The sequence below is a fragment of the Aedes albopictus genome, chromosome 2, assembly GCF_035046485.1.
Source record: "Aedes albopictus strain Foshan chromosome 2, AalbF5, whole genome shotgun sequence".
NCBI lineage: Eukaryota > Metazoa > Arthropoda > Insecta > Diptera > Culicidae > Aedes > Aedes albopictus.
In genome coordinates, this window is record NC_085137.1 from 266816086 (window position 1) to 266829896 (window position 13811).

At 39.8% G+C, this 13811-nt stretch overlaps 1 protein-coding gene and 1 long non-coding RNA gene across 2 annotated transcripts in view; one reads left to right on the forward strand and one right to left on the reverse strand.

The window, feature by feature from the left end:
• The window catches only part of LOC115261841 (diuretic hormone class 2), a 331133-nt gene extending 321197 nt beyond the window's left edge, over positions 1–9936 (reverse strand). Inside the window, exon 1 of the mRNA XM_062854938.1 lies at positions 9754–9936. The gene's annotated coding sequence lies outside the window, so the exon portion shown is untranslated. The remainder of the gene's footprint in view (positions 1–9753) is intronic.
• Positions 9937–10139: 203 nt separating this feature from the next.
• LOC109406094 (uncharacterized) lies at positions 10140–13236 on the forward strand. The gene is made up of 2 exons (XR_002129168.3): positions 10140–10712; positions 10775–13236. It is a non-coding gene; the product is annotated as an uncharacterized LOC109406094 (long non-coding RNA).
• The last annotated feature ends 575 nt before the right edge of the window (positions 13237–13811 follow it).

Sequence of the window (13811 nt, forward strand, 5' to 3'; positions counted from 1 at the left end):
AGGATTGGAGACCTTCTGGAAGAACGTCACAGATTCACGACCAATCGCAGTGTGGTCGCAAGGAGCTCTTCGACGCGTCAAGAACAAACCACCAACCGAAGAATGCTCAGAAGCTGCACTGCAAGCCGGTAAGTGTCCGGAACCATCGCCAGTCGGAGTCCACTCGGGTGGAGCACTCCGACTCATCAAGTTACACCGTGAAGTCTGACGAGTCAGCAGCCCCTGGTCTACTGCATGAAGTTGATCATCGACACCGCTCGGAGCCCGCTCAGAAGAAGAACTCCAATCAGCCAAGAGTAGAATCGTATCCAAACGTGCATTCTACGACACCCGTCGATCATCCGGAATCCGCTCGGAAGGAGCATTCCAAGCTGACCAGTAGCGAGCAGCAGCTACGTCATGTGGAGTCCAGCATAAGGACAGTGACAGTGGCAGCCGTGAAGTGCCCAGAGCTTGCTCAGGAGAAGCTCTCTGTTCCGTCCAGTGTGGAACAGCCCGTTTACACTGCGACATTCGTCATAGGATCCGACTTCCCCCAGAGAAGGCAAACTAGATCGTCCGTAATGGAGTTGACGAATCCCCATACCACCGAGCCCATGGCAAGCAAGAAGGAATCAGAGTCCGCTCAGGAGGAGCTCTCTGATTTGTCCTGTGTGCAACAGACTGTTCACACTGCGACATTCGCCGTGGAACCAGAGTACGCTTACAAGGAGTATTCCAAGCCGTGCAGTGATGATCTTCCAGATTTCACTGTAGAAAACCCGAGATACATGAAGATCGATCAGGATGAACGCTTCAAGCTGTCGCACGTAATGCCACTGTGTGGTGCAACAGCTGCAACCCAATGGGAGATCGTTCTTGACAAACCAAGGCTGCTGTTGGACGAAAAACCATCGCTCGCGACAGTCATCCACCAAGTGGAGTCCGCTCTTGGGGAGCCCTCCAAGCCATCAACATGTGAGATACCTCTAGTTAACCCAGCGATGTTTTCCAAGGGGTCAGAGTTGGAGACCATGAAGTGTGGAACTGTTGCAGTAGACAACGTGAAGCTGGCTCCAAACACTGCTGCACGTGTCACGATCTATGACACTAACAGCGAAAAGGAGAATTCCCGAGACCTGCCAAGACTGCAGGCCACGAAGAAGTGGCACACCAAACCAGCGAAACCACCACCAAGGACTTCTGCGAATGTTTCAAGGTCTGCTCTGGTGGGCGAGTTTATCAGTGCGGAAGCATGCTCTGAGATGGCTATCGTACTGCCTACCGAGTTTACATTCCCGAGCAAGGTGATGTCATTGGTCGAAGAGAAATGGAAGATTCGAATCAGCCGCACCTGGAAGGAGAATTCCAAGTGGCCGATGGAAACCGTCCATCGCCAACAAATCCGTGACTTGAATGGAGAAGGAAAATCCCAACCGCCTCGACGAAGACAACAGGGAAACATTCCGACGAGTCGACCACCGCTTCAACTCGATTGCAGAGAAGCCAACCGTCATCCGATGCCGTTGCTTCGACAGGAATACTTCCAGCCCGGGGGCAGTATGTTTGCGCTCATCGGACGCTCCGGTGGCGAAAGTGACCAACTTTCCCATAAACGCTTTGGTGCCCCGTTTTCCCCTATAAGACTGAGCAACGCCACTCCAGCTCCCACAAATGTAAACACGGCGACAGCGCGGGACCACTCACCACCAGCGATGATTGCGATAATGATTGATGATGACAGCTGTGAGCGAGCGCGCGTCATCGCGGCGGCGGCCAGTTAGATGAACGAGTGCATGCCGCTCGTAAGTGACCCGTGAGTGGATTCCTTCAGACAGTGCAGCCAGATAGACGGAAGATTCTGGAATGTTCTATCCGGGAGTGTTGTGGAACATTCTGGATGCATTCTAGAGTACTATATAAGGAGAGCAGAAACACCGAACAACGAAATAGTTTATTCTGACCCGGCAAACGGTCAAGTAGTGTGAAGTGATAAGTTGCAAGTGAAGTGTAATTATAAGCGTTTGCGTGGCTTCGACAACGCAAAGTATAAGTGGAATAAAGTGCTTTAAGTGTTAAAAGTACTTCCCGTGTGTTTTCTTTCTTGCGAGGAAGAAATTCCCGTTTGAGGTACTGCGGCGCCTCAACACTGCCCCTGCAGATACCATCTACAAAAGATCAGAGCAATCCAAACCTCAAATTGCCGCTTCTGTGACGAGGAGAGGGAAACATCAGAACACATCCTCTGCTATTGCAGTGCACTCACTCAACGTAGGTTCAAAGTTCTCAGCAAGACCTTTTCAGGGCCTGCTGACATATGGATCTTATCTCCCAAGAACGTGGTTGGCTTCATAAAGCTAGTCTCGCCAGAATGGGGGAGTCACATACTGTAACACAAGATCTCTATTCATCAATAATAGATGGTCTTGAGTTCAGTCGATACCAAGGTATCTCAGACAAATATGTTACTGAGATAACTTGCGTACCTCACAGCAAAAGGGTATATCACAATAGTTCTAAAATCTGGACGCAGTGATCTTCACCAGACAAACGAGAGAGAGGGCCGTATTTAAGTGGCTCTGGAGCCAACCTACTGATACCTGATACCCGGTTACCAAATGTCCAATCCTGCCGGGGCCCGTGGCGTAGTGGCTACTCGTTGGCTTCATAAGCAGATGGTCATGGGTTCGATCCCAGCCCCGGCACTTTCGTGAGTTGCTCTTTCCCCCTGAGAGCAGCTGACAATGACCCTCTTCTGACAATGAAAATTTCTATCAGAGTGAGCAGGACAGCACCAAAACATGGACGCAGTAAAATTCAAAAACAAAAGAATTTTGCCAGCATACACAGGCTAATTGCTTATATGCTAGTACCTTCCATTATAATTACCTTGGTTTCAACTATGTTTTCAATGAGTGCCCTCATATTCTCGGTAGATCCATCATAGTGGATACCAAATCTGGTCTTGAATCTCTTAACGAAGTATGTTTTCACGAACTGGAGTCAATTTTGTAAATTGGGACATAAATCTCCATACATGTGTTCAAAATTAATATATTATTCGTGACGTCCTCCAGACCAGTGCCTAAAAAATCAGCCCAATGATGATCAATCAGTGCGAAAACTAACACAAATACACGAACGCAGTCACCACCCGAATAAAAAATACAGTAGAAAAACCGAACGTTGAATTGTAACAGTACTATTTAAAACCATATTTTTACAATAGACACCACTGTCAAAATAAAAATACAAAAACAATAAATGTAAATGTAGACACCATACAGTAAATTGTAAATAAGATTTTTACAATATACTATACGGGTTGTTAAGTATCGTAACAATATAAAAAAATATTTTTCTCCATATATATTTTTTTGCAAAACCATACATTTTATTGTTAATGAATTGTTCAAAATACTTATACGTGGGTTTAAACATACCGTACATTGTATGGTACATGTATGGTTTCAAACAATAAAATGTACCGTAAATATATATTTTTTAATTGTAATTTCACTACTGGTTAAACATATAATTAAATGGTTTTAGAATGGTTCACTTTTTTGTGTTGTATTATTTTACATTACATAAACCATAGGATTTTATATTATCTTATCATGTTCCTTCTGTTAATGGCATTTCTAGCCAAACTAACCTAAACTCGTCTAAGTCTGAGTAGTCTCTGATTGCATTTACATTTGAAGCTTAGGCTCCCATGTCCCACCAGCCAGATAACTGGCTTTTGCAAACTAAGCATTATTTGTGGCAACACTTTGAGCGGCATGATGAAACTATGCCGAGCGTGCTAAGTGTTATTAGACCTCTAATGTAGTTGCATGAAGTGGGTGACGAGGTACATAAGTATCAGTACAGCGTGCTTAACTGTTATTGCAATATTGAGGCTCCAGTTTGACTGAAGTTTGAAATACATAACAACTCATGAGAAAACTGTCAAGTTCGATTCAAATATAAGTTAGGTTAAAAAGCGAACCCGCAGACGAACTTATATCAGAAGTCGTTTCAATGTCCAGTCCATATGTTAAAGATGGCTCTACGTCAAAGATAAATCGCATTTGATTCGGTTGTGGTAGAAGGCAAGATCTCATGAAAGAAGGGGAGAAAATTCCCCTAAATGCAAATACAGAAAGAATAGTGTTAAGCTCATCCACTGATTTACGGTAATCTGATCTGCGTTTTTCCGGGTTGACCTACATTCGTATTCCTCTCATCGCACTCTACATATGGTCGGCGTTCAATCAGACCGGACCATCTGTTTTTCAATGATTTTGGGAAAATATCTTGCAAGCACTTGGGATATCAAATTGAGTGCATTATTTTCTGAAAATATGTAGTTCTCTCACCCATCTGCATCAAAGAAACGTCAAAAAGTTCAGAGGTATCGAATTCCTTCGCTTACTTTTAGCTGCTAAAAAAATCGCGTAGTCCACTCTGACTTAACGCCGACCATATGTACCTAGCCCGCCATATCTCTTGGATCCGCAATCCTTAGGACACCTGGCTTACCACTTTTTTAAACATTGTATTGACTTTAAATAAATTTTCAACTTATTCACTTTTTTTCGCTTTCCTTTCCTTTGCATCAAAAAGTCACGAACATCAACAAAACAAAGCACGGAAAAATGTAAAACTGAATAAATAATTAAAGATGTACGGAAAAATTATATTTCGGAAAAGTGAATGGTTCAAACGTAAGAAAAACAGTATAATATATTGTTACATAAAGATCGGATGTAAATGTATAGTAGCTACAATGTGCGCAGCTTTTAACGAACCATTCCATTACAATACACTTTATTGTAGCCGGTACACTGTATGGTACAGGAATGGTTTTCACCAAATACCCTATGAGAGCGACGCTTCTGGCCCGTTTACATATTTGCTAATTCTACGCGACAGTTCATTTTCGAGCAGTATTGGCGTCAATTTAGCGCAATGTAAACACTTTTTAGCAGACAATAAATTAAGCATGACAAAATCAGAAGCTTCTGAATTCGGTGTTAAAACTAGTGGACAATAATGAGGATATTAGATTGTCCGACACAATTAGCATCATGTAAACGGTCTGCAAGACGAATTGTCAGCTAATTATGCCATCACGCCAGTTTTATTGGCAGATAGGGAAGTGTTTACATTACGATAGTTTGGTACCAACACAGTCCGACAATTTATTGTCCCAGATTTAGCAGCTAAATTTTTAGCGACAATGTAAACGATACTAGCGTGGGATAAATTGTCCGACAGAATATTGTCACGTTTTATTATCACATATGTAAACGGGCCATTCGTAGTGTAATCAACCGTAGCTGAAGTTCAGTTTTGATCTTCACCGCGGGCTCGGTGAATATGAATTTGACTTTTTAAAATTGGAATTGAATTTTTGTGTTTTTAGACTTTTTAAGGCAGGTAAATGTCGATATTTTGCTCTAATTTTATTTATCAAGCTTGCCTTAGGTAAATGGTATGCACCAGCAGCACTTTTTCCTTTTAAATCGTGCTTAAACCAAAAAATATCAATTTGAGATGAATATGCTGACTTTGAATATCAGTTTGTGGTTGAAATTCAGCAGACAGCGAGGTACCTTATGAATTTTTCATTGCTTGAGCTTCAGAGAGTGGCACACGGGTTGAAGAGACGATAATCAAAACAAAAATAAATCTACGACGCAGGAGCTACTGGGCGTCTGTGCGGATGACTGTAATTTGACAAATTAAGACACTGCTCTATAGGGATGGCATGTCACGCAGAAATTGTGCCCATTTACGCTCATCTTTCACTGAACTTCTCAGTTACATTTACCTTACAAAAGAGAAAGAGAAAAAACGCGCAATAAAATGTACATAATTTCTCTCACGCAGAGTTTTTGTGCGGGTGATTAGAGTGCTGCGTGAGAGCAATGAGAGCCCGCAAGTCATAATCCCAGTGCGCAATTTCTGCGCGCACGCAGAAAAAACAGAACTCAGTGCACACGCAGCACGCTAACTCACACCGACACAGCGGCTGTGTTGGTCGCTCTCAAATCGACCCTCTTTACATGCCGCACATTTTGTGTGTTGCATGGGCCTTACTCATTCCTGTGTGAAGGTTCCACCATGTGTGGAAAACACACATTCTGTGGAACGCCTGGAATATGGAATCCGCTCCCATATTAGGTGTTGTTTTGGGAAGTTGAAAAAAACATGCAATTTTCATAATTTTCAGAGATTTTTTGCATCGAATAGCTGAAGCACTTGGAAATGCGTCAAAACCATTTCCATTTCCATCTGCTTTCCAGCTTTTCGATGGAAAAAATCTCGAAAATCCTCCTCATGTTTACACTTTGTCAAACTGTTTGACTGCGGCTCGGGAGACGATTGACTGTTCCGTTTCCACCGAGCCGCACAAAAATGAGTATGAGGCCGGGAACACATGGAATGTGTGTGGCGCGCACACATTTTAAACACATTCGGTCATTTGTGCATGTGTTGCAGCGCTCTGTGCGTTGCCAACACAGCCGATGAGCGAGAAAAAATAGCGTGAATGTGTTCAAAGGGGTCAATGTTGCTTGAGCATTTGGTGAACCGAAAGCATGCCAGTGAGTCCAAATCCCGCTTAGGCCGTTCGCAATGCTGTTTTATTTTGTATGGCGAGTTTTAAAAATTTTAAAACTCGCCATACAAAATAAAACAGCATTGCGAATGGTCTGGGGTATCAAATCCTGTGATATCAGAGACAAGCAGACGTCTTAAGCTGGTCAAGGACTTACAGTTGATGAATATTTTGGTTCCAAATTCCACCAACAGGTGGTGCTAGTGAGCTAACAAATTTTGTTTTTCATATATATCAGGAAAATTTGCAAAAAATTGCAACTAGCGCCGCCTAGCTGCAGAAACTTGAAGCAAACGATAATTATTCTGAAAGCCCTTGATCTACCAAACAATTTTGCCGAAGACACCATCTTTCTAAAGAATCAGACTGCTGAGATATGTGAAATGTAAAATTTGTACGCTATCTAGCGCCGCCTAGCGTTGAAACCACGAATCACACGGCCCATATTCTGAAAGCCCTTGACCAGCTGAACAACTTTGCCGAAGAAACCAACTCTCTAAGTAATCAGGATCCTGATATATATGGGATGGAAATTTTGTAAGTGTTGCATCTGCTTGGCTAAGATATCACAGCGGTGGAATTTTGAATCTTAAATCTTATTATCGGTTAGTCCTTGACCAGCCAAACAACTTTGCCGAAGACACCAACTTTCTATGTAATCAGGATCATGAGATATATGAGATTGAAATTTCGTTAGTCTCACATCTATTTGTCTGTGATTTATATGATATCTTAGACAAGCAAGTACTTTCATACTCCTGTAGTACACACAGTATTGCACTGGAAGCACGACTGAGTGCGCTCTCAACACGAATTTTTGTGTGCACATTTTCTGCGCGCACAAAATGTGCACGCAGAAACTGAAAAAAACATGTTTGTTCTAACATTTGTTTGAGCACTCATTTTGAGGTTGCCGCGATGGATGCCAGAGAGTGAGCGGCTGGTTTGTTTGTGAAAAAAGTTGCGTAGTTCACCCTCGCTCTCGTTGAAAGTCGTGTCGTGTGTAAAGTGTACGTTTTCTCTTCTCACGTTTCGCACTGAGGAGCATGCCATCTCTAGCAGTGCTCTAGACTAACAAGTTTTCATACCTTAAAAACTGAAAATCCCTGAAAAACGGAGGGGGTGTGTTTTGCCTCTACAGTGTTTATAACTCCTGATGCCCCTAATGATCACATCCATCGGCCGTCGGTCTTTTCAGAATTACACTTTTAAAGAGATGAACAAAAATGGGACTGAAAATCTCTATACATAATAAAATGATTACAATAAAAATACATTAGGAATTATAAAAATATGGATGTCAGCTCAGTTAAACAAGCAGAAATCGATGCCACTGTTTTCTGCTGCTGTAATTTTTATGCATTTATGAAAGTTTAATTGGTTTACCCTAGCACAGAATAAATCGATTCAGGCAATTTTTATTTGACGTCAATCATTCGTAGACCGTAATTCGTAGACCATTAGGGGTGATACACAAATTATTTCACGCAAGAAACGACCATTTCCAACCCAACCTCCACCCCCTAATGCCACACTTTTTGTATGAGACCTTCATTTTTTTGTATGGGTCGTCACGTTATGCGAAAAACTCACCCCCTCCCCCCACAAGCGTGACGTAATTTGTGCATGACCCCTTAACGGGGCGTGGCTCGTTGATTTCGAAAAAAAAATATTTTATTTCATTCAACTACACATTTTAATACATAATTATTCGAACGATAATGCACTAATACCCCGGACAGACATGTGATACGAGTGTGATTCCTGTACAACGGTACGCAGTGTCAAGAAATTTTTAACAAGACTGACTTGAACTGAGAGAGTTTTCAGTATGGTACTCATTTCAAGCGCAATTGTACAGTGATTCTTGTATCACATGTGTGTCATAAGTATAAGGTACCGGCCAGAGTGGACGCGCAACGCGACGCGGCGCGGAAATTTGCACGCAAAGGTATAACAATCAATAATAAGGAGCTGTCAAATCGTATGGGAAATCCGCGCCGCGTCGCGTGACGCGTCCACTGTGGCCGTACTCTAAGTTACAATGCATATAAATTACAACAGTTAAAATTAGGACTGATAGAATAATACACTGAAAGTTGGCTTGCGGCAATGATCAGCATAAAAATGTTTTCAAATTTACCATGGTAAATCGTGATCATCGACCCACAAACGCTTCTTCTGTGCGTTTGGTTTCTTTTCATATCAACCAGTTCGATAGTTTAGTGGTAGCGTGCGAGTCTGGCGATTTCAAGGTTCTTGGTTCGAATCCGGTTGCCACCAGAAACTTTTTTTAATTGTAAATCGGGTCCACGGTAGAATTGAAAACATTCATCTGTTGAATTGAAACGAAATTCAGTCTGCACACATTTAGTGGCGTTGTATATTTAAATTGACCCTCAGAATAGTAATTTCAACCGCAAGCCGTCTTTCAGTGTATGCTTATTGATGTACATTAGACTTTCAAGTTTCATCGTGCTCATATGAGGAATCTACTTTTTTCAACAGCTGCACATTAACAAATGTTCTTTTTTTTTCTTTGCACCGCATGTTTTTTTGCTTTATTTAACAACACTTCAAAAATACTAAAATGTAGGATAGATAACTTTTGTTTTATTCTTGTTAAAACCTTTCTGTTTAAATAATTGCTTTTATTTCAAAAGTGACATAAATTAAGAAGCTTCAGCGAACAATGCTATAAAATGCGAGGAATCCACAAAATCTCATTTTTATTAAATAATGGTATTTATAATCATATGTGAAGCGAAATTTGCATTTAATACCATCCCATCTCATTAAGAAATTGTCTAACCATGCTGATATTTTTTCTATTGACCCCACCCTGTTTCAAGAATTTTCACTATGTATAAAAGCAGTGTCATGATTTGACAAAATTCATAAAACAGTTTATTCATTCATGACCTGTATAAAATGAATAACTTAGTCCCCGAACCCGAATCTATGAAAAACACAATCTGAACCATATGGTACAAGATAGCTTCACTCGGCATTCGTGACACAGATATCAGATTATGGTGCACTTATTAACGTCGTAAAATAGATGATAACTTATCTTACATCAATTATTAGATTGATAAACATGTGCAAATCTCTTAACAATCGTGATTTTGACTGGGCGTTAAACTCATTTTTTCATTACTTACTGTCTTCAACTAGCAAAACAAAGGATAAGACACAACAAATTGTGTTTTTATGAGTATTTGGAATCACTACACTTCACTGGTGTATGCAACAAGAACACAGAATTTGTATCAATTTTAATGTGTATTTTCAGAGACAAAAAGTAAATTATATACAACACTAAGGTGCATCGCAATTATCAGTGAAATGTTCTGTTACATTCTCATTATATTTATACGTTATCAATGCTAAAAAATTCATGTCTACACAACTCTACAGGTTGCAAGCGGTAGAAGCAATGAATGAAAATCTGCAAAAATATTTTGTGCCAGGTAAATTATTCTGGAGTTTGCGCAGAGGGTAGGATCACGAAACCATAGATTCTAAGCAGATAAAAAGAAGCAAAACATTTCATGTATCCATACATAATGAACAAAGAACCTTTCCCTAGATTTTTGTTTCCATTTACAACACTGGAAGACCAATTTAACTTCGAAGGTGGTATTTCCGTACATCAAATAATTTTTACCATATACTCCTTTGGTTTTTTTTTCAAAACCATAGAGGTTGCTTGATATAATGATAGCGCATTTTTGTCCTTCTATGAAATTTTCTTAATGAAAAAAGTTTCCCATGCTGTCTACTCGGTCATTATTCATCATGTCGGCACGCTAAGGGGCGTATGCCCAATCTACACGGTTGTTTGCAAATACCCATCAATGGGTAAAAATACACCCATTTTCGAATAAAAACTGTTTCTGTCACAAAAGGGATAAATTTAAAAAAAATCATGGGTAAAAAAATACGCATTTATAGCTTCTCTATTCGCTTTAAAAATGAGTATATTTTTACCCATTAAAGGGTGAAAAAATGATTGGAAATAAGAAAAGTCAAAAAATCTAACCAGGTCTTCACGGAAAATAGTAAAGTGGATACAGCATTCTTGAGACGGGTGAATTCAAACATTTTAAATTCATAATCGGTAAGTTAATTAATTCTCGGTTAACACATTTCATCTTCTCAATCGATTCTTGTGTTTTCCAGACGCATTTCGCAACATGAAAATCAGTGTCGTCATCCCACACGGATCGCAACAGCAAGAACGAGGAAAAGGATCACGGCATTACGGCAAGTCTTTTTGGAACGCCTCTCGATAAATATTGTAAATCGTAGGACACACGCAGGACACAAAGAAAGAGGGAGTCACAATTTGGCCGTTTGGATGTTACCCGGAACGCACGAAACTCAAGGCAAAAATATGAATGGCTAGAATAACATGGACGGAAGCAATTTGAATTATTATAATTGTTTTGTTATTGTAAATATTTGTATAAAAGCGAATAAAAAATTGTAGTTTTGATTATTTCTAACCAAAACATTATTAATTTGTAAACAAGATTTTTTTAATATTTTTCTCTCCATTCTCAAAAATGGGTAAATTTTTACCCATTTTGCGATAAGAATTGTTTTTAAATAAGGGGTAAAATTATACCCACTTTTGACAGAAACTGTCTTTATCCGTTAATGGGTAAAGCGTCTTTACCCATTAAATGGGGAGAGGCACTTCTACAGAAAATGGGTGTTTTTTCACCCATGAATGGGTTTTCACAAACGACCGTGTAGCTGGCCATCACGGTTGTTTGCGAAAACCCATTCATGGGTAAAAAATACCCATTTTGGAATAAAACATGTTTCTGCCACAAAAGGAGTAAAAACGAAAAAGTAAAATGTGTAAAAAAAACCCCCGCTTTTTGTATTCCTATTTGGGATAAAAATGGGTGTTTTTTTTTACCCGTTGGTGGGTGAAAAAAATAGTTGGCAATTAACTTTTATCGGAGTAGAACTCGTTAGAAGAGGAAATCTGCAATAGTGCTGTTGTGCTGCTTAACTTGAACCAAAAACTTTGTTTAATCCATGGCTGTTAACCGATTCTTTGGTTCCGCATTTAAGAGGCCAACTGCAACAGAATGAACTACACAATCTTCCAATCGGCAGGGAAACGTTGTGAGACTTTTCATTGGAATAAGGGAACCCGAGGGAACCGATTTTAATGAAATTAATGAAAAAAAAAAACATCCGGTGCCGAGCCCAGAGAATAAGGAAGAAGGTTGTCGCCGGATAATGCTCGAAAATCGTACAAGACTTCCGGAAGACAGCATACTCCGCTGATGGAACATATCCAGACCAACAGAATTAAGTGTTAAAATTATTTGTTATGTAATATATCAGTGAAAAGTAAATAAAGATATAGTTTTATCAATGATAATAGGGTCCTAAAATGAAAAATATTTTCCCGGTTTTGTTGCATAACACGAAGGAGCATGCTTTTCTGATCTCAATGGTAATTTTTCCAAACTTAAACAATCACAGAACAGTTAGGGTGTGAACCATTTCGCTTATTTGTTTAACTTTTAGTTAAAATTTGACACTTGGATAGTTGTTTGCCATCGAAAAGTTAAAAAATAACCACGACGGTGGTCCATTTGAAATTTGACAGACGAGTAGTTATTTGGAACAAAATACAGTACGCAGCCAAATCATTGCGAACAAAAAATAACTATCGAACTGTCAAGACTAACCCTGCTCGGGAGTAGGGTTATTTTCAAAATAACTATCGAAGTGTCAAATTTTAACTAAAAGTTAAACGAATAAGCGAAATGGTTCACACCCTTAATAAGCTCGAAAATATAATACAGTCCTGATTCGTTAGATGGGCTGCCCGAATAAAAAATACAGTAGAAAAACCGAACGTTGTATTGTAACAGTACTATTTAAAACCATATTTTTACAATAGAAACCACTGTAAAAATAAAAACACAAAAACAATAAAATGTAATGTAGAACACCATGCAGTAAATTGTAAATAAGATTTTTACAATATACTATACGGGTTGTTAAGTATCGTAACAATTCAAGTTCGATTCAAGTATAAGTTAGGTTAAGAAGCGAACCCACGGACGAACCTATATTAGAATTTCTTTCAGTATTCAGTCCAGTCCATATGTTAAAGACGGCTCTACGTCAAAGATAAAGTTCGTCAATCGTATTCCTCTCATCGCACTCTACATACCTAGCCCGCCATATCTCTTCGATCTGCGATTCTTAAGACATCTGGTTTACTACTTATTTAAACATTTTATTGACTTTAAATTGATGTTTCAACTTATTCACTTTTTTCTTTCCTTTCCTTTGCATCATAAAAGTCACAAAGATCAACAAAACAAAGCACGCAAAAAATCTAAAACTGAATAAATAATTAAAAATGCACGGAAAAATAATGTTTCGGAAAAGTGAACGGTTCAAACGTAAGAAAAACAGTATAATATAGCGTTACTTAAAAATCGAATGTAAATGTATAGTAGCTACAATGTGCGAAGCTTTTAGTTAACCATTTCATTACAATATACATTATTGTAGCTGATACACTGTATGGTGCAGGAATGGTTTTCACCAAACACCCTATGATTAGTTTTTATCCGGGTGTCTCGAAGGTTGGATGTTCGCTAGCTGGGGCAAAACCCAACTAAAAAGCACTGTCAATGTCAAAATCGATGTCAAAACTAGAGTGGCTTTAACTTCCAGTCACTCTAGTTTGACTAGCCTCTGTGGGGTATGAACAAAGCTGAGTAGCATTCACCATGCGTGTATTTCCCCTAGCAAGCATCAGTGACAGCCAGCACCATGACGGGGTCGTCGTCAGTGTGATGCTGCCTCATTGAAGAGTGGACTGTTGGCGGAGCAAGTCGCCATCATCGTGAGGTTCCGTATTATGCCAAGTGATTCTACTGCAGTTTGCTAAGATGGCTGGGAACGGATTGTTCCAGTGAGTTGCTCGGTATTCACATTGGCGATCCTGCCAGGAGTGCATCATAATCAATAACAAGTTAATCATAAAATAGGTAGAATCACTTGGCATAAAAACAGTGAGAGAAAACAAATCGTTTTGGTGTGTGAAGTGTGTGGTGGTGCTGCCAGTGAAGTGGGTGTTGCAATTCTGCGGTTCCTGACGAATGCTAGAGCGCGGAAAGTTTTTGTTTTTCCAACCGCGTTCTGTTTTAGCCTTGGTTCTAGCACAAACACA